General features: G+C 39.2%; 1 protein-coding gene across 3 annotated transcripts in view; it reads left to right on the top strand.

Annotated features, from left to right (window-relative positions):
* RNF144B (ring finger protein 144B) overlaps positions 1-18051 on the top strand; it is a 91864-nt gene that overhangs the window by 37632 nt on the left and 36181 nt on the right. Inside the window, exon 2 of one of the 3 annotated variants that reach the window (XM_018077682.3) lies at positions 1012-1146. The exons of 1 other annotated variant lie outside the window; for it this stretch is intronic. The gene's annotated coding sequence lies outside the window, so the exon portion shown is untranslated. Of the gene's footprint in view, positions 1-1011; positions 1147-5339; positions 5642-18051 lie in introns of those variants that run through there. One more of the 3 variants, XM_018077680.3, reaches the window with a different exon arrangement.

The following is an 18051-nucleotide window of genomic DNA, read 5'->3' as shown; positions in this document are numbered from 1 at the left end:
TAAGGTACATTACCAAAACACTTGGTTAAAAGTCAACAGAATGTGTCAGTTTTTGGCACACAGTCAATAGGAAAAAAAGTATCCATGTATAACTGAAAGTCTGTGACATGCTCTGAGGTTAACTGTGAATACAGTTAATAGAAAATAAATTAATTGAAGTGAGCCTTAGGTTTTCCCTATGCAATCATGCAATCTTTATACAATTTTGTTAAAAACGTATGCTGACTTTAAGAGAAAGCAGGAGAAGTGGACAACTTTAGTGTCTCCTCTTTCACATGTATTTAATATGTCTCCCTCAATGCTACTTTATAAGTTACTATTTTTGCAGCTAGAAAGTGTCATCTGTTACCCCATGGTCATAAGAACTGAGCGACTCCACTTCTGTACGTCTAACACATGAACATGAGAGCAAAACAACCTGTTTGGTTTTATTTTACTTTTTTGTCATCAGTTCATGACATTGGGGGAAGCTACATGTGCTATCCATCTGGGGAACTGGACCTGCTTACACAGGTCCTCTGAGCCTGAGAGGTGTCCTGCAACCTCTGCTGCCGTGTCACTAGAAGCAGCACCACCACATCATTGATGATCACTTTGTGAACTGATGGCTGGTGGGTCTCATGTCACAGGAGGAGGTCAAGGGGGATTGTGACAGCAACCTTCCTCTTCCTTGTGTTTTGAGTGCAGAGAGGTGGCTAAGGACATGTCCTGGTCTGAAGGTGCTGCGCTGGCTGCCCCTGGGATAGATGTCTGATGTTCAGTGGCAGTCCATCAACATCTTTTTTGTGGCAGACTCATAGCAACTTGGCTCTTTTTCTTTTTGCAGGCTGGTTCTTTGCACACTTAGTGAACAGGCAGGAGTTTGCAAAAGCAAAAAATTTGTGTAGAGCAATTACAGAGCTGTTTGGTTGCTGGTGGCTAGGTGCCCGCTCCTGGTGACATTGCTAGTAGAGCTCTGTCACCAGCAAGTTTTGCTACAGGGGTAAATACACTTTCTCTTAATGCTTTCAGGTTCCAAGAAGACAAGTTGCACTGGAACTCCAGCAACATACTGTCAAAATCATCTGCATTGATCTTTAAGATGAGATTTCTAAGCACCTGAAACCTACCCACCGGGGTAGAAGACTGTTTTCTCACTGTTTTCTGGTGAGACTCTATTTTTTTTAATCCTCTAACACAGTTCTGTATGGATCAAATACCAAAAGCTAGTTCACAGTATAAACAATACATGAAAAAATATGAAAAGAGAAGAAATACAGAGTTTTATGGAAGCCATTATGTTTTGTTTAGAGATGCTGTGCTGTGCCAATAAAGTTTAATGAGTATTGCATTTTGCCTTGTTCATAGAGCAGGATGAGTGTAAGTCACCTACCACACACATTTTGAGATCGTAATCATTATACATGTTCAGTAGACAGTGTGCCATCCCACTCCCTTTTTCACTGTAAAATAAAAAGCTCTTTGGATTTGTACCTACTGTTCTTTCAAAATAATTTAACTTGACTTATTTTACTCCAATAGAAAACACCTTGTAATAAAGTTTTATGTTTTAGGTAAAGGAAATAATGAAGATCTCAAACCTAGTTTGTCAGTGACTGACTTGCATACTAAGTCAGAATTGTAGAACAATAGGGTTATTCAAATAGGGAAAAACGTGATGCTGATTTTCTTGTAGCTAATACTGAGTAAATCTTGTCTGCATGCAAAATATTACATAGCTTTGTATTTTTTGCATTGACATCTGATTTCTAGTATTGTGTGATTATATAAATACATATATTGAATAAAGATTCCTTTTTTAAAACATCTGGTTTATGAAGGTACCACAGATGACTTTTGATGGTGTAATCCTCCTTTAAAACAGTTCCCATTGAATAGAACTATTAATAGTCCATGACATCAGGGGCATCATACTTGTAACTTCAGAAAATATATGTATACTCACTGTGCAAAACCCCTTCCTGTTTTGTTTTCAGCATTGGTTATGTTACCCATTAGTATCTATTTTTATTGTGAAACTGTGCCTCTTACATGTCCAAATATTTTTTTCCTATAAGGAAATGGATAATTTGCATGTACAGTAAGTGAAGTGGATAAAGACTTATTTTTCTTAGTTCGCCTCTGGTTTTAGAAAGCTTGTTACAAAACCTCGTTTTGTATTACACCTCTGGATAGCAATTACTTTTCAGGATATTTGTTTTTTATTAGTTGAAAACTGAAACAGAGTAGTGAAAATTTCTTTTTTTCCCCTCACAAGCTAATCCTAATTCTTTATATTGAGTTATAATGAAACTGTTAGTTATAGACTAACTCGGTGTTTTTATTGCTGCTAATGGTATTTTGTTTGTAAGATATGAGACATCTTTTCAGTGGTCATGCTATTACTTTTTTACCCTCTTCTGTCATAAACTAATGAGTAATTTTAGTTAATGCAGACTGGCTTAGTCATTTTGTAAGTATTTCAAGCTGCTGCAAGAATGACACAGCAATGTTAGTAATTAACTATGCCAGCCTTTATTTGTATTCTGATTAGTAACTCAGCTAACAGTTCCTAGTGATGCTGCATTTCAGTGTATATCATCTCCAAGGTTCAGCCATTCCCCCAGCCCTGGAGAGATATAAAGGCTTCAGTTGAGAGTGTCCAAAAGATTAATTGGACCCTCTCAGTTTTGTGCTTTATGTCACTGCTACTGAAGAGCAAACGGGGAGGACTTAGCTTGTGCCTTGTCCGGCACTGTGTGACATTCTGAAGTTGTATTTTTTTATTTGTGATTCAGAAAGGAAACCAATCAATCTGGGTTAAGAAATTCAGGGATTTGGGCTGGGTAGCAATTCTAGCATGGCTCATAATAGTTCATAAAATTAGCTTGGCAAGAAGATATGCTTCTGTGAAACTGTGAAGTACCTGGGCTCGAGGTAGAGCTGGAAGAGAAATCATTTTGACAGAAGAGCTTGTAACAGTCCAGCTCACATCTTCAGGTGATGGCAATGAAAAGAACCATCAGTATTGATCATCTCAAGTCCTTATAACCTGAGCTCTTGCGCAGTGCGACGTCACCTTCAGCTCCTCTTTGCTGTTGACATCCTGGGTAAGCACAGAAGTAAGGACAAATATAGAAGAGAAGATGAAAGCAGAGGTATAGCCAGCTGTCCACAGAACATCAGTAAGTGATTGTCCTACATGTAAATCCTCAGATCACAGTTTAGGATTTGATACTGAAGAAGTGGAATGCTTGGAATGAGCACATCTTAACATTTCCAAATAATTAAACCTCTTGGGAAACATTAATAATATTTCTCACCAGTTTTGTAATGTTTAAGGGAAATTAATTTTGCTGTAAGCAGTTTTGCACATTTGTGCAATCACATTATAACTTTCATGCATAGAGATACCTATTAGGCAATGTGATAAAAATATCATGGGATGTTTGCAGCTGATGTCTCCAGAATTGGTCTGCATTTTAATGTACTAATCTAGTTTTCATAGTCTGAAAGAACAGCCCCCCAGATACAAGCTGGCCTCATCATTTATCTGAAGGAAAGATGATTAACCTTTGTTTGCAGCTCTGTCTCTTGACTGTTGGAGGTTACTGCAGTGAAGCTTGGTTTTGCTTTTTTGTGCCATCAAGGAGTAAATACCAAACCAGATGCTATTTTTGCTGCTCTGCTACTGGCTGCTGCCCTGCTCTACTTCTGAACCTACTGCCCTGCCATTTTCCCTACACCTGCATAAATGACTTGATTTTCCTCATCCTCACTCTCTCACTACTCTCCTTGAGATAATTGTCCCTTTTCTGTTCAAGTGCTGTGTTGCTGAGCACAGGGGCGGAGAGCGGGAAGATTTTTCTTGTTGAGCTTCATCTGTGGCCTAAAAAGTACTTGTGTGATGGAGGTAGAGTAGCAAAGGTAGCAGCAGCAGGAAGAAAATATAGGAACTGAAACTGAGGGGAACTATTGAAAAGGGTAGTGATAGAAGCTCAAGCTATTTCATACTAGGTTAAAATTCTAACCACTGAAGGAGAATCCTTTTCTAATCATGAAGTTTTACAAAGAGTTCCACATTTTCATTACTGTTCTGCATACTGAAAAATAGCTCTGAGCCCTAGGTGTTTCTTGAGTACCGTCTAGGATTGGTCACTGCCGAGGATATGAGTCTGCTTCTGCTGGGAAATACTCTGCTAACTCAAGTGGCAATATATGTGACATGGCTCTAGTTTGCCTAATATTGTTGTAAAACTATTAATGAACAATGTAGGGATCAACGTGATTCCACATGTTTGAACAGCTACATTTTTTCTGGTGATTATTTCTGGTGATTATTCCCTCCCCCTCTAAATATAAAATTATATGTAACACCCAAAGTTAAATAGATTGATTTTAAATTTGTACTTATTCCGAGAGGAAAAGAGTATATGATGGTAATTCAAGCAAAGCTGTAGTGTATAGGTATAAGGAGACTGAATTAAAGTTGCACAAGATTTCTGCCTTTTTCTTAAGTTATTCTGATGCAGTATAATTGGCTGAAAATAACTAAAAACTCAGCTGTGAGCTTCTATACACCCCAGAAGAAATGCCTATATATCTAAGTACTGAAGGCAAAACACCAGCAATAATTGCATGAACTACAAAGTAAACTGATTTCATCATAAAGAGAAAATTATAGATTAGCATCTGTACTTTTTCCCCCCCCTCTGTTTTTCTGCACACCCTGCACTTCTTATCTCTGGGTGCGGTGCATTTCCTACAGCAGGAAAAGTTCTTGAGGGTTTGATGTGATGTGTCTCAATAATACCTTCTGCTGCTCAGCTACTGTGAATCATACCCTTAAGTTTGGAGTATAGAACTGCAGAATTCTCAGTCCCTCTTGCACACAAGCCCAGCTTAAAGAGTGAAATTTTTGTATGGACAGAATTAAGCATTCAGATTTGAAGTTACACTGATACTTGACTTGTGAGTTAGATTTTTTGCTCCCTTCCCCTCCAACATGAAGAAATCACTTTTCTTTTAGATGACATTTTTCACAAGCAGAAGCCAGCAATATTTCAGACATCATCTGCCACTAGGGCAGCTGCTATGCAAACTGCTACCCTTAAACAGGTTAATTTGGGAGGGTTTTTTTATGAGTGTCACATCTAGTGCCTTGCTCCTTTCAGTTTTACCTTCTCAGAGCTCAGATGGGAGTTGTGATTAAAAGCAGCACAGATATCCAAATCAGGACGTAGGGTGTGCATTGGCTGGCTGACAGGGTTTAAGTAATCACCTGCAGTTGAATTGAGTCTCGGATGGGAAGTAGGAAGTGCTGTACTCAAGCTTCCTGTATAAATAAATGCAGCTTTCCCACAGCTACTGCATGCAAGCTGTGACGTGCTTTTAAGATATAATGGCAGCATGCCCTAATAGCAGGGAGGGGATGATTTATCAGAGTGGCAAAGGGGCTGAGAGACAAGTCCTGCTGCAGTCCTAAAAAGTGTACAGCTGTCAGATACCCAGAGAAGAGGAAGGGCGTGTGAGAGCAATCTGCCTCTGCTCCTCATTGCAAGCTTCAGGGATTTGTGACACCGTGGTTCTTGGGAACGCTGGAGTCTGAGTGCAGCTACTGAAAAGTCACACAGCTAGCAGTGAATGCTACTCTCCTTTCAAGGTATGTTGGAATACAGCTTTCTGTCTATTTTTTTCCTTAAAAGCAAAGGATACCCTAAAAGAACAGAAGGCCAGCATTTGCTTCTAATGGAAGAAAGTAGAAAAGGCATTTTAAAAAAAAGGAGTAAGGACTAGAATGATTAAACAGCTAAAATAAATGTTATTTGTGGTTTGTCTAAAATCAGACTGTGTGGTGCTTAGAGCTAAGGCAAAAGGAAATCCTGGAGTTGTGACTATTAAAGGCACAGAAAATAAATAGACATCAAGTACAGCCCAAAAGGCTGAAATTACTTTTGTCAGTGTAACTTTTAAAGAAATATCTGTATGGAGTGTTTGAAAATGCTGCAGTATTAGGACATATCTTGTGGAAGGCAATTGCTAAAATGGCATATTGTCAGCATGTTTTAGTTTAAATGCAAGAACTCATTTCATACTGAAAAAATACCTGATTAACCTGGAGGAAGCCTGAGTTTAAAACACAGAGGTTTCCTCCTGGTCTAAAGGCATTTCTTCTACCACAGTCTCATACAGCTGGAGGAAGAAAATACGTTGATCTGTATTGTAAATGTTAACATACACTTCTAATTTGTATTAACTTCTAATCTACTCAGGGTTTAGGGTTATTTGGTTTATGTAAGCACATATAAAATATACAATACTTTTTTTCTAGTTTAAATTCTTTTTTACACTAAAGATAACCAATTGCATTTACTGTATGTTTCCAATGCTTTCTCATCATAAGACTTTCTCAGTGCAAAGCTGCTTTGGTAATGAAGATGTTTCAGTCTAGTTTATTATAAAGCTCTGTATCTTCTCTAATACAAAGCACTCTGCTTCCTAACTGTATAGAGCAATATCAAATATCTTCCTTCACAGAGCACAGTAAGTTGTAAAATATTTAGAATTACTATAGTTAAGGAAGCACTGCGGGGTGACTTCCCATCCTCTTGGTAAATATACCCTGAATGCTTTTAAGAAGCAAATTTTAGCAGAGAGACAGGCCATGACTGAAATACCCCATGCAGCTTTCCAACTGACTGTGAGCAGGCAAAGCAACATGATATGTTTGGCTACCCTCAGCCTGAAGGGCAAGTGGTCCCAGTTAAGGGCAGGCACTGGATTTGGGATTCCAATATTTTTGGAAGCAGAAATTTCAAAACCCTGTCCTTAAATATTTTTCAAAACAAATATATTGTCCTGAGTCTTGTCCTCTATAGGACTTGTCTGTGCCTGAATGTGAGTGGGTGTCTGGCTTGTTGCCATAGCATGAAAGCAGTTGAAACCCTTCCCTCAATGAACATAAGCTATGTTGGAGAAAATACGGCACATTGATAAGGGGATGGCTGCAGTTATGCTACTGGAGTAATGCTTTAGATTATGGATTGAGAAGTGTGTGTTTGCAGTGTCTAAAACTGTGGTAAAGTGGAAGGTATTCTTTCAAAATAAACCAGAGCTATTCCAGAGCCAAGCCAGTATGATGAGAATTAGATTCCTTTTCTCTAGTGCATCTTACTGTCTGATGGGGATATTTAACATAAAGTCCTGTCTGCTCATACAAGGACACAGAAACCTCCCTAGGCTTCATGTGGGAATAGCATTTGTCAACCTGGTATAGTTTCTGTTTGCCACTCTGAAATATATTCTGCAAGCACCTCACTTCTGGTCATGGGCTTCTTTCCCATAGATGGTGATATTTTGGTGATTTTGTTTGTGTGACAGTTCACTTTGGGGCAAAATTAGTAATATAAATAGCAAACAATATTGAGTTGTTCCTCTCTAGCTAAGTTCTTGGATTACACTATATTCTCTAAATGCTTCATAAGCTTTGTAGAAATAAAACAAGTGTGGAAGTGGTTGTCTGGCTTTTCCCTTCTGGTGGAGAAGAAAATATGTACTTGTCCTTATTATCATTGTAAGTTTAAAATGCAACTGTGAGAAGCAGCGAGTCACTTCATAGGAAAACAAGCATTGCTACTGCTTAACCCAGTTTGCAGTTCATTAGTATGCCTCTGATAATATCTATGGTGTCAGTCTGAGTCCTGTGCCTGCAGTTTACCGTGTCCAGACCTTTCAGTGACTTTTAGTGGGGAGACCTAGTGGAGTGTATTGCTTTGATATAGCTCAAAAGAACTTTTATAGACTTGCTGTTCCTCTTCTTGAGAGGGGAGTTTTCTTGAATGTGTCTGAAACTACACAGTGCCTATAGATTGTATATTCCAGATCCATAAATATCTCCTAGACTAGTAGTACTGTGATATCTGAGACCATAATTACAGCTCTGGGCTCATGGATATCACAGGCACATATAAACAAAATACTGTGGCAGGCTGCCAGCGTTCTGTAAACTGAGTCCACTGGACCTCCTTGCGTATCCTAAAGCAGACATTGCCTTCAGCTTCATGAGGCTGAAAGTGGTTCTAGGTGTGAGCTCTTCTTCTGGATGCTCTCCTGGAGGTGATTACAGTTCTCTCCTCTCCTTCTGGCTTCTCCATGCCGAAGTGCAGCCCTGTGTAATGCACTTTACAAATTCTCCTCGTTACCCAACAGCCACAAATAACCTTACGTTCATTCCATCTTAAAATTAATCTTCTTTTGTTTGCAAAGAGAAACACTGAACAAAACAAAAAAGAACAGATCCAAAGAGAAAGGTAGCAGTGATACTAAGCTCAGCCTCTAGCATTTTGTATTTCTGCTGAAGCAGAGCTGAGCTCCAATGCTAGGCTACGAGCCTTCTCACTTGACAGAAGCACGGGTTGAGGGCCATCGTACACTGCAAATTTACTCAGTCATGGACAAACATTTACAGAAATGCTTGTGCCAAATAACTTTGTGCTGATCAGTAAGAAAATAGTGTTCACTAATCTTTTACTTTGCCTCTTTTAAATGATTTCAGCTCAGTGGGAACTGAGTGGGGATTACATTCATGAAGTAGATCACCGCTAGCAGATACTAAAACACTCAAAGAAAAAAAAAAAAGAGATGGTATCTCAAATTGCAAAGGACCTCATCCTTCCATTCTTGCTGAAGTAGGACTTTTCCAACTCCTAGTCTTCCGAGGAGGAACAGAGGTGCCAAGGAGAAATTTCTAGGCTTGAGAACATGACTAGACTAACAGCATTGCAAACACAGTTTCAAATGAAAAATGTAGCTATACAAAAAATATTTTCTTGGTAGAGTTTTCTACATCTCTTTGTATGTGTTGATACATGTACACTATGATATATGTGTTCCCCATTTCTTGTTCCTTTTATTCTATTATAATAATGAAAAAAATGTCATGAGTTGCCCAAGATCTGTGTGGCTTTCTACTGTACTTTTAGGGGAATCTGCTCAGTCTTCAAGGGGAAACCCAGAATTCATAATTAGTAATGTCATCAGTCTACCTGATTCTTTGAATGTCCTTGTTTCCTGCAAGTACAATTTCTGCTTTGGTGGAGTTTGGCCGAACTAACTGTGGAACCTACGAGTGTCCTTGTGCCTTGTGTTTCTGAGTGAGTCAACATCTCTGGAGTCCCAAAGCCAGCCAGCACCAGACACAGTGATTTGGGACATGTGAATCTGGCTTTTGCTACAGAATGGACAACCTCTCTGAACTAAGACAGTCTCACCCATGCTGTAGTCAAAGTAGTTTGTTTAAATTATATTTATATAAAACTTAATGAGAAATTCTGTACCTGTCTGACAGACTTCAAAGACCATAAATAAGGGCAATTGGGTGAGTCAGAGTAGGACTTACAGAACTGGAACTTGATAAGGTGTATTTTTTTGGTGCTGGTCTGGATCTGTTATCAGTGAAGACTGCGAAGTCAAGATATGCTGTTCATGAAAACTATAGCCAGCACTGTGGAAAAGTCAAGCTTGTGGGGGGGGGGATCATGCACACTAGAAAAAAAATCCCCTGCATGGAGTTTCTTCCTGTGTATTAGATCTTGTTGTAGACACAACCATCATGGGGAGTTATTATATTTGCTTTTTGTTGCAAGGAGAGACAAGATCATTGAATTATGGAATGGCTTGTGTTGGAAGGAACCTTAAAGACCATCTAGTTCCAACGTCCCTGCCATGGGCAGGGATACCTTCTACTAGACCAGGTTGCTCAAAGCCCCATCCAGCCTGGCCCTGAACACTCCCGGGGAAGGGACATTCACAAGTTTTCTGGGCAACCTGTTCCAGTGCCTCACTGCCCTCTGAGTAAAGAATCTTTTCCTAATATCTAATGTAAATCTCTTCTAGTTTAAAACCATTCTCCCTTGTCTTATCACTGTCTGCCCATGCAAAAAGTACTTTCCTTTAGGTACTGGAAGGCCACAATGAGGTCTCTCTGGAGCCTTCCCTTTTCCAGGCCGAGCTCAGCTCTTTGAGCCTGCCTTCACAGGAGAGTCATTCCAGCCCTCTGATCTTCTTTGTGACCCTCCTCTGGACCTGCTCTAACAGGTCCATGTCTGTCTTGTGCTGAGTACCCTTGAGTTGAATGCAGTACTCCAGGTGGGGGTCTCACAAGGGCTAAATAGAGGGGCAGAATCACCTCTTTTGATCTGCTGCCCACTCCTCTTTTGATGCAGCCCAGGATGCAGTTGGCTTTCTGGACTGCAAGCACACACTGTTGGCTTATGTTCAGCTTTTCATCCACAAGAATCCCGAAGTCATTCTCGGCAGGGCTGCTCTCAATGAATTCTTCTCACAGTCTGTACTCATGTCTGGCATTGCCTTGACCCATGTGCAGCACCTTGCACTTGGACTTGTTGAACTTCACTAACCTCTCATGGAGCCACTTCTCTAGTTTGTCCAGATGCAGATTAGGAGACAGAGTAAAGAATTACTTTTTATTAGAAGGAAAAAAGTACCATTTTGCTGTCATGCTCATGTTTCTCCCCTTTAACTGAGACTGTCAGTATTTGTGTCTATTGCAAGCTTTTCTGCCTTTTACTTTGTTGTAATAATGAGGAGAGGAAAGTGTAAGACATGAATCATTACTCAAGGAATGACTGGTGTCTGGATATCTGACAGAAGCTTTGAAGACATTCATGTTTGGTTTTAAAAACTATTGTATTTTCAGATAGCCAGGAATGAAACATGGAGATCTGAAAACATTTATGTGCCCTATATGTTTGCAAATGGAAAAATCGTTGCAAAAAAAGAGCTGTATCTCTGTGTTCAGGGACTGAAACAATTCCTTCAAGACTACCTCTACTTATACTGTTATGTACTATATGTTGCTGTGGCTTAGGGGAGAATTCTTTGCACATGTGAATCATTCAAAATTGCATGCTCTAAACCCCTATGTGTACATTGAAGGAAAAATACATTCCATACCATCTAGAACACAGGCTAATCATTTGCACGCAAAGAAAATTCCAGAATTAAGTAGAAGCAGTGACACGCAGGCTGGCACTGGTTGTGTTGGAGCAGTAGATGGGAAAGTTCATGTGTTCCATCTGTGCTTAATTTTTGAAACATTCTGATGGAGGTTGGGGAGACAATGAAGAAAAACAAGCTGGTCTTCCCCTTTTCAAAAAAAAAAAAAGGTTACAAAGAGCAGTTATTGAGGAAAATGGGGGTTATTTACTATTGCACTCGCTGGAAGATTTTTCACAGCAGCAGGTGCTCTGCTAACCACTGATCCTGGAAGCCTTCCCCATGAGGCTTACCCATTGTAGGGTCCAAGATAGCATCCGTGGGGCCAGCAATACCTTGCTTACTGAAGTTTTGCACAACGGAGAAGATGCAATCTTGAACCTTCCTGACCTCTTCACAGTTGCACTGATGGGTTGAATGGTGAGGATTCTTCATCACAGTCTCCAGAGAGGATCTGTGGGAAGAGCAATCATGCCATTTGCCTGGAGTGAAGTAGAAGCCACATATATATATATATATATATATATATATATAATTTAGCCAATACTACTTTAAGGACGTGTATTTTTTGGATTGGTTATGTTTTTATTGCAAATACTCAAGCAGTGTGCATGGCTTGACCAATTTCAACCCCCTTGTTGACTTAGCTTTCCACATTTTGGGAGGATGGACCAACAAATGAAGGGAACATGAACTTGTGGGGAGAGAAGTTGAGAAAAAGCCAAGAATTCTTGCCCTTTTTCCTAGTTCTGCAACAATGAGGACAAAATGCCTATTGGAGAGCATTAGTTGTCATGGTTATAATTAAAAGACCAGCTAGCAGAAAGGTGTTTTTGGAAAGGTTTCTGTAAGATCGTCATCCTATAATATAATAAGTCTATGAGTTCTTTCAGTGCTCTGTTCTACATACTCATTTTTCTGAGGGTTTGGGAGGTGGGGCAACGTCTTTCAACTGTTCCTAGTTGCTTATCATTGCACACATAAGCAGGTCCATTGAAGCCATTGGGAACACTCCCACTGGCATGGCTTCGACTTCATGGCTAAAATCATGTAGACACTAGCCAGTTGTTACCAGATACTGAGACACTTGAGGCTGAAATCTTGCATGTTTACAGGTTGCTGTTCTCCATTGTAATTATTTCTGTAAAGAAGGTTGAAATTTGGAATTGAAGTGAAGGAATGATGAATGCAAACCTCTAACTGCATTTGATGGACTCTTCTGGTTTATTATATGTCTTGTACTAACATCTGGATTTCTAAGTAGCTGCACTGAGACCATGAGAAACTGTGTTCCCTGTGTTTGACACGGTACAGACAAAAATCTTCCTTTGAATGCTTAAAGCCTGAAACACGGAAACAGAAGGTGGATGTGGAAAATCAGGTGGGAGAGGGCAGGGTAGCAGCTGTGTGATAGACAGTGTCATCAGCCAAACTGCTGCAAGCTTTTTTACTCAAGTTCAAAAAAAGTAATATTTGTCTTATATAGTTAATAAAATGCAGAGCAAAATAAATCATGCTCTGTTAAAAATGTTTATTTATGAAAGTGGGAATATACAGTTGTTTTAAAAATACATGGCTGCTATAGTCAAGAGTGTAAGACTAATTTTAATTGAAGCTATTATTGTTATTCCAGCATAGTTTGCGGCTTCTATTCAGTAGCCTGTACGTGAGGCCTGTATGTTCAGAAGCATATATCAGAGGTCAGAAGTGCCCCAAATTCACATCCTGATTGATGAGGTGGGTGCATGGGGCTCATTCACACTGGGACAGTAGGTAATATGGAAGAAATCATCTGAAGCAGCACTCCCAGGAGCTGTCTCCCAGCATGCCGGGCTCATTCCTCTTCCCATGCATGGGCTGGAAAAGAGGGAGAGGAAATGTGGATACCGACAGAACAAGCAGACAGAAGCTCAGTCAGGGGATTGTTACTGGAGTTTACTTCTCTTTTTCACCTCTGCAGATCAAGCAAGACATGAAGTGTGTTCGGTGCTCTGTCCTTTCCTCATCTCCAGCTGACCTTCGTAGGGCTCATTCAGGAACTGGCATAGGAGTGGCTTAGGTATACACTCTGGTTTAATTACCAGTTGTGAAAAGCAGTAGTAGTAGTTACTTCAGTGAATGCATGTGCTTAGTTTCAAAACAGCCTCATGTCTGGATCCAAAGCTCTACTATTGTTTCTTGATGACTGTATTGTTTCTTGTAAAATTTCAGTATAGTCAGTAGCTATTCATGTTGTTTTCTTAATAGCAAATGTTTATATTAGTGATTGGCTTCCCCAAGGTCGAATCATGAGATTTGACTCTCAGTCTTTGATTCATTGAATGTCCTTGTGTCTAAGACTTAAAAGTTATCTCTGGGTAGTGTTTTCCACCAGCTTTCTAAGTCATTGAGATGTATTTGGATCAAGGGCAGTTTTCAATGTTTGAAATGTTTTATCTTGGTTATCTTGAGTAGCATATTTATTCTATAATAATGAGCAGCATATTTGACTGTAAGATTAGATAGGGGCAAATTAAAACATTACATGTATTAGTTTTGTTCACTGAGCAGTCACACAGAAATTGCTATAATAGGAAAATTAACTTATTCTGTGACTTCTGTTGATGTCAATCTAAAGTTGCAAGAAAATTCTTTTCAATGCTTGTAGTGAACAGAAACTGTAGGACCATATTCTTGCAAGTTTGCAGTTTTTGTGGCCTGACAAAATGAAATGGCAGAGATGTTGAAAGTATCTTATTGCAAGCACTGAAAAAAACATTTCTCAGATCACCCCTGCTAAAAATAAATGCACATTAATTTTTTTTGATAGATGTCTTTCAGTACATTTTGCAGAATTCAGTGAAGGATCAGTTTCATTGTTTCAGTCAGCTGAATTGTTCTTTGGCTTCTGGCAAACTCTGCATGCTTCTCTTGGCCATAAGAAGTCTCTTGCTGTCCCTTTTGAAGCCTGGCTTTGTGTCATGTCTCCATTTGCCCTGACCTGCTTGCCTTGCAGTCAGGACTCTGCTTGCTCCAGACATAGCTTTGGCTGTCTCCAGACAGGGGACCCTGAGAGCCCAATTAGTTTCTGTTAGAAGAAGAGTGCACACTATGAACACTCAGATAAAGCTGGTCTCTCTGTCAAATTAAGTTGCATTGCTTTCACTTTAACAATGTGTGTTTACAAATATCCTCTAAAAATCCTTGATGTTAGAACAGGCCAATGTCACAAATATCTTCTGAACACACCCTATCTAAACTGTAAACATTTCAGCTCAAGGATTTAGCATATCCCAAGGTTTTGTTTTCCGATTAACAAAAATAAACATTTTTTCTGTGTCAAAGGCAAATTGTTACATCTGACTTCCTATTCCTGTTTCAGCAGGGACAGCTAGCCAAATCATCAACCCATTTGACCTCCCAAAAGCTCAATTCCTGTTACTTAGTAAATGCTACAGTTACCAAAAGCCTTCATGTGATCAGAAAGGAAGATCTATCATTTTATCATTAATGTTTAGAAGAACGTGCTTTTATTTAATAGTGGTAATCTTGTCAACAGGATGTTAAAATTAAAGTGCACCAAACTAGTTTGGGTGGAAATTCCTTGTAGCTTAGCATTATGAAATGTTGTATAGTGACATTAAGAATGGGGGATGTTACTTAGAAAACCTTTAGAGTTTAATCTTAGACTTGGTAACCAATACTTGGAATTCCACTTGGTAAAATTTTGCTGTTTGAATGTGTTTTGGAAATATTTGGAAATGTTTGATGCCAAAACATTTAAGTTCTGTCATCTGACTGCACTTTATCTGTTGCATTGCATTTTGTCCTGATCAACTTTACTTAGCACTGTGACCAGGGTGAACATAAAACCTCAGAAGAATCGTACCATTGACCTCCCTGTGGGACTAGACGTGTCACCATAGCCCGTGCCTATGGCTGGTACCATCATACTGCTCAGGCATAGTAAGTTTGATACATCTGGGTCACTCCAAGACTGCCCATAGGCCTGCCCAGGATTCATATTCAGTAGATCTGGTTCAGGAAGCTGTAGCTTTCCAGCCTGTTAGTGTTGATAGATCTGTATCCTGACCTTTGATATGTCCTAGTTCAAGCACAGAACTGAGTGAAGGTGGCGGCTTCTGTGATACGATGGTCTCACCACATCCCATGCAGAAGGGCTTATTCCCATCCTCATGGATTCAATTAATATTGCCATTGTGTGGCTCCTGTCAGTACTGAAAAGAGTTGAAGACCCTGTTTGGATCATACACTTCAGTTTAGTAACAGGTTGCATTTTTATTTTTCAGTTTACATGTTTTCTTCTTTAGGTGATCAGAAAGTGCTTTTCCTAGCTGCCTTTCAGCTTGGGGTAACATTTATTTCGCCATTAGCTATTAGATTCCATCTTCTTGGACTCCCTAGCTTTTTAGGAATGGAAGGAGGAAAATCCCACTCCCCCCCCCATTCTAAAGCAGTAGTGCATTAGGAAAATAACATTAATTTCCTACAACTGCATGAGTCACTATCTTGTCCTTTCGGAAAGGAAAAAATAGTTGGTTTGTTTATATTCAATTAAATACCCTGGTCTTCTTGCAAATAAAAAAACCCCAATAAAATCAATCCTCTCAATCAACTAAAATAACTAAAATATCCCCCCCCCCCCCCGAAACAAACCTCCTTGAGGACATATTGATGTAAGGTCCCTAGAAGCTACTGGGAAGAACTGGTGTTCTAAAATCTCAAAGTTATTCATACCTCACAGAACTACAGTACAGTAGAGATGTTCCCTGACAACTGTACTCTCAAAGACTTGTGGAGACTGATATGTATGTGCCCTAATGACATTCAGATTTACTAGAATGTTTTGAAATTACTGGGTGCATGTGAGATTTGGGAAGCTCTTCAATGTGTATTTTAAGTATCCTGAAGAGCTGGTATAAAAATTCCTAGTAGGAAGCTGGATGATATTTTTAATTACCATAGTCTATCCCTTAACATTTTTTTTGTGTGCAAGAGGCTTTCCACTCGCTACGTTATTTTAAAAGCATTTGATTTATTTATTTTTTGGTTGCTAGCATGATATGAAAATACTCCATATAGCTACTGATTCTTGAACAGTGGCTCAAAGTTTATTTTTTTTCTCCAGGCATTCCAATGAAAACAAGTGAGAGAAATTGCCTTTGGTGTGTTCTCGTGTACCAGAGAGCACATTTACTTAGGCTGCTTGTTCTGTGAACAAGTTTTCTGGCAATAAAAATTTTACAGTGCAGAAGTCTGTCATGAAATATTATATATCTGACTTTTCTTAAGCCCTGCTCAAAGAGAACAGATATTGAAATACTTCCATTCTCTCTAATGCTTCGGCTTGGTAACATATTATGGTAATCCAGAAATGGGTTTTCCTTGTACATGCGTGTAATCAAGTGCTTGCTGTATTAAGGCACAGATGTAATACAGTAATTCTGAGTATATTAAAAATGTATTTAAAATGAAACCTTCTATTTGTGGATCTGGCTGGCTTTTTTGAGACCATAATTTCAGAAAATCCAAGTACTTGTTTAACTTGTTAATAATCTCATTGCAATAAAGCAGAACATTCAGGCTTTGACACAGAGGAGCACTTAAACATATGATTAAATGTCCTTCTTGAAGATGAAGGCCTTCAGAAATTGGAGCTTTAATCATGTGTTTTACAGCATAACTGAATCACTGCCTGATAAGTAATGCTATATGGACTAGAGAGGTAACTCTGTGTAGGCAGTGCATATCAAAAAGTTTAATTAATGTATTGTGGTTTAGTGGTCTGTCTGTTAGACCACAGAAGTACTAAGGCACTTGATTCAGACTAATTCTTTGTGCAGATCTGCTGAGTTTAAAAAAGCTGTCTTAAAAGTGAATTTTGAATAACATTATCTTGAGAGAGTTGGGACAGCTAAGGACTTGTAACCAAAACTGGTATTGATGGGGTTTTGTTGAAATTGATAGAAGTGTAAGTTTCTGACAGCTGCCTTCACATGTCCTAATTTCATAGCTCAGTGTATTTCTTGTGATATGACCCCATTATCTTAATTCCACTCTGTTATATTTTTAAATCTTTCTATAATTGCTCTTTTTCTCCAAGGGCCTGACTTTTAGCATTGGTTTTTAACACTCATATTTTTCAGGTAGTTTTCTTTTTCTATTTTATTTTTTGAGGAGGGAACCTTAGTTACAGGAAACAACAGAATCCTGAGCTGAACAATGGCAAAACAGGTTTTTGTAGGGCACTGAAGTAATTTCACAATGGGTGGAGTACTTTAAAAATCTCTAGGGCATGACAAAGAATTACTTGCAGTGCTTGCAAATGATTCTTCAAGAAAGTTCAGTAATAGCCGGTACATTAAATAGGAGTGTAGCACACGTGCTTTGAGTTTGTTTTGATACTAAAATGTTTTTTGTAAAATGGGGAAGTGCTGTGCTGCATGTTAGGCCCACAGGTGTCCTTAGACCTCTTTACAGTCCCACCATATGTATGCAAGTCCACATACCTGGGTGCTGGTTTATGGCAAGCCTGGGGTATACTGGGGCAGAGGGACCTGTCAGGTCTCACCCTGCCCACAGGACAGACTCAGGCACGTGCCAGCCCACAGGGAAAGCACATAAAGGACCACTTTTGTTTCATTAATGTTTCCTGGAACAATGTGCCTCATATTTGTACCTTTCTTGGCTTCCTTTAAACTCTGATTGCAGCTAAAAACATACAGCTTGACTAACTTCAGCAGAATTGTTTGTAAACACAAGACTTGAAGTAGCTTCTCCAAGAGCTCTGTTGTTGCAATTGGATGCAGCAGGTGAAAAATGAAAGGATGACTTATGGTACTGAACAAAATCCATTCATTCTCCTTCAGCTTCAGTACAGAAGGCTTTAATGATTCTATGTGATGTTTCTAAATAGTAAAAGTCACATTCAGACACATTTTTTTAGCTAAATACAGTGAGTTGATTGCAGGCACATGGACAATGTCTTTCTGATGTTGCAGCTCATGAGGCTGCCTGGCTTGTTTGCTCTATCCCAAATACAGAGTAACTTCTGTA

This window comes from Manacus vitellinus, unplaced genomic scaffold (assembly GCF_001715985.3).
Source record: "Manacus vitellinus isolate BGI_N305 unplaced genomic scaffold, ASM171598v3 scaffold_39_pilon, whole genome shotgun sequence".
NCBI lineage: Eukaryota > Metazoa > Chordata > Aves > Passeriformes > Pipridae > Manacus > Manacus vitellinus.
The sequence above is the reverse complement of the archived record's forward strand: the minus strand, read 5'-3'. Positions and strand labels throughout refer to the sequence as shown.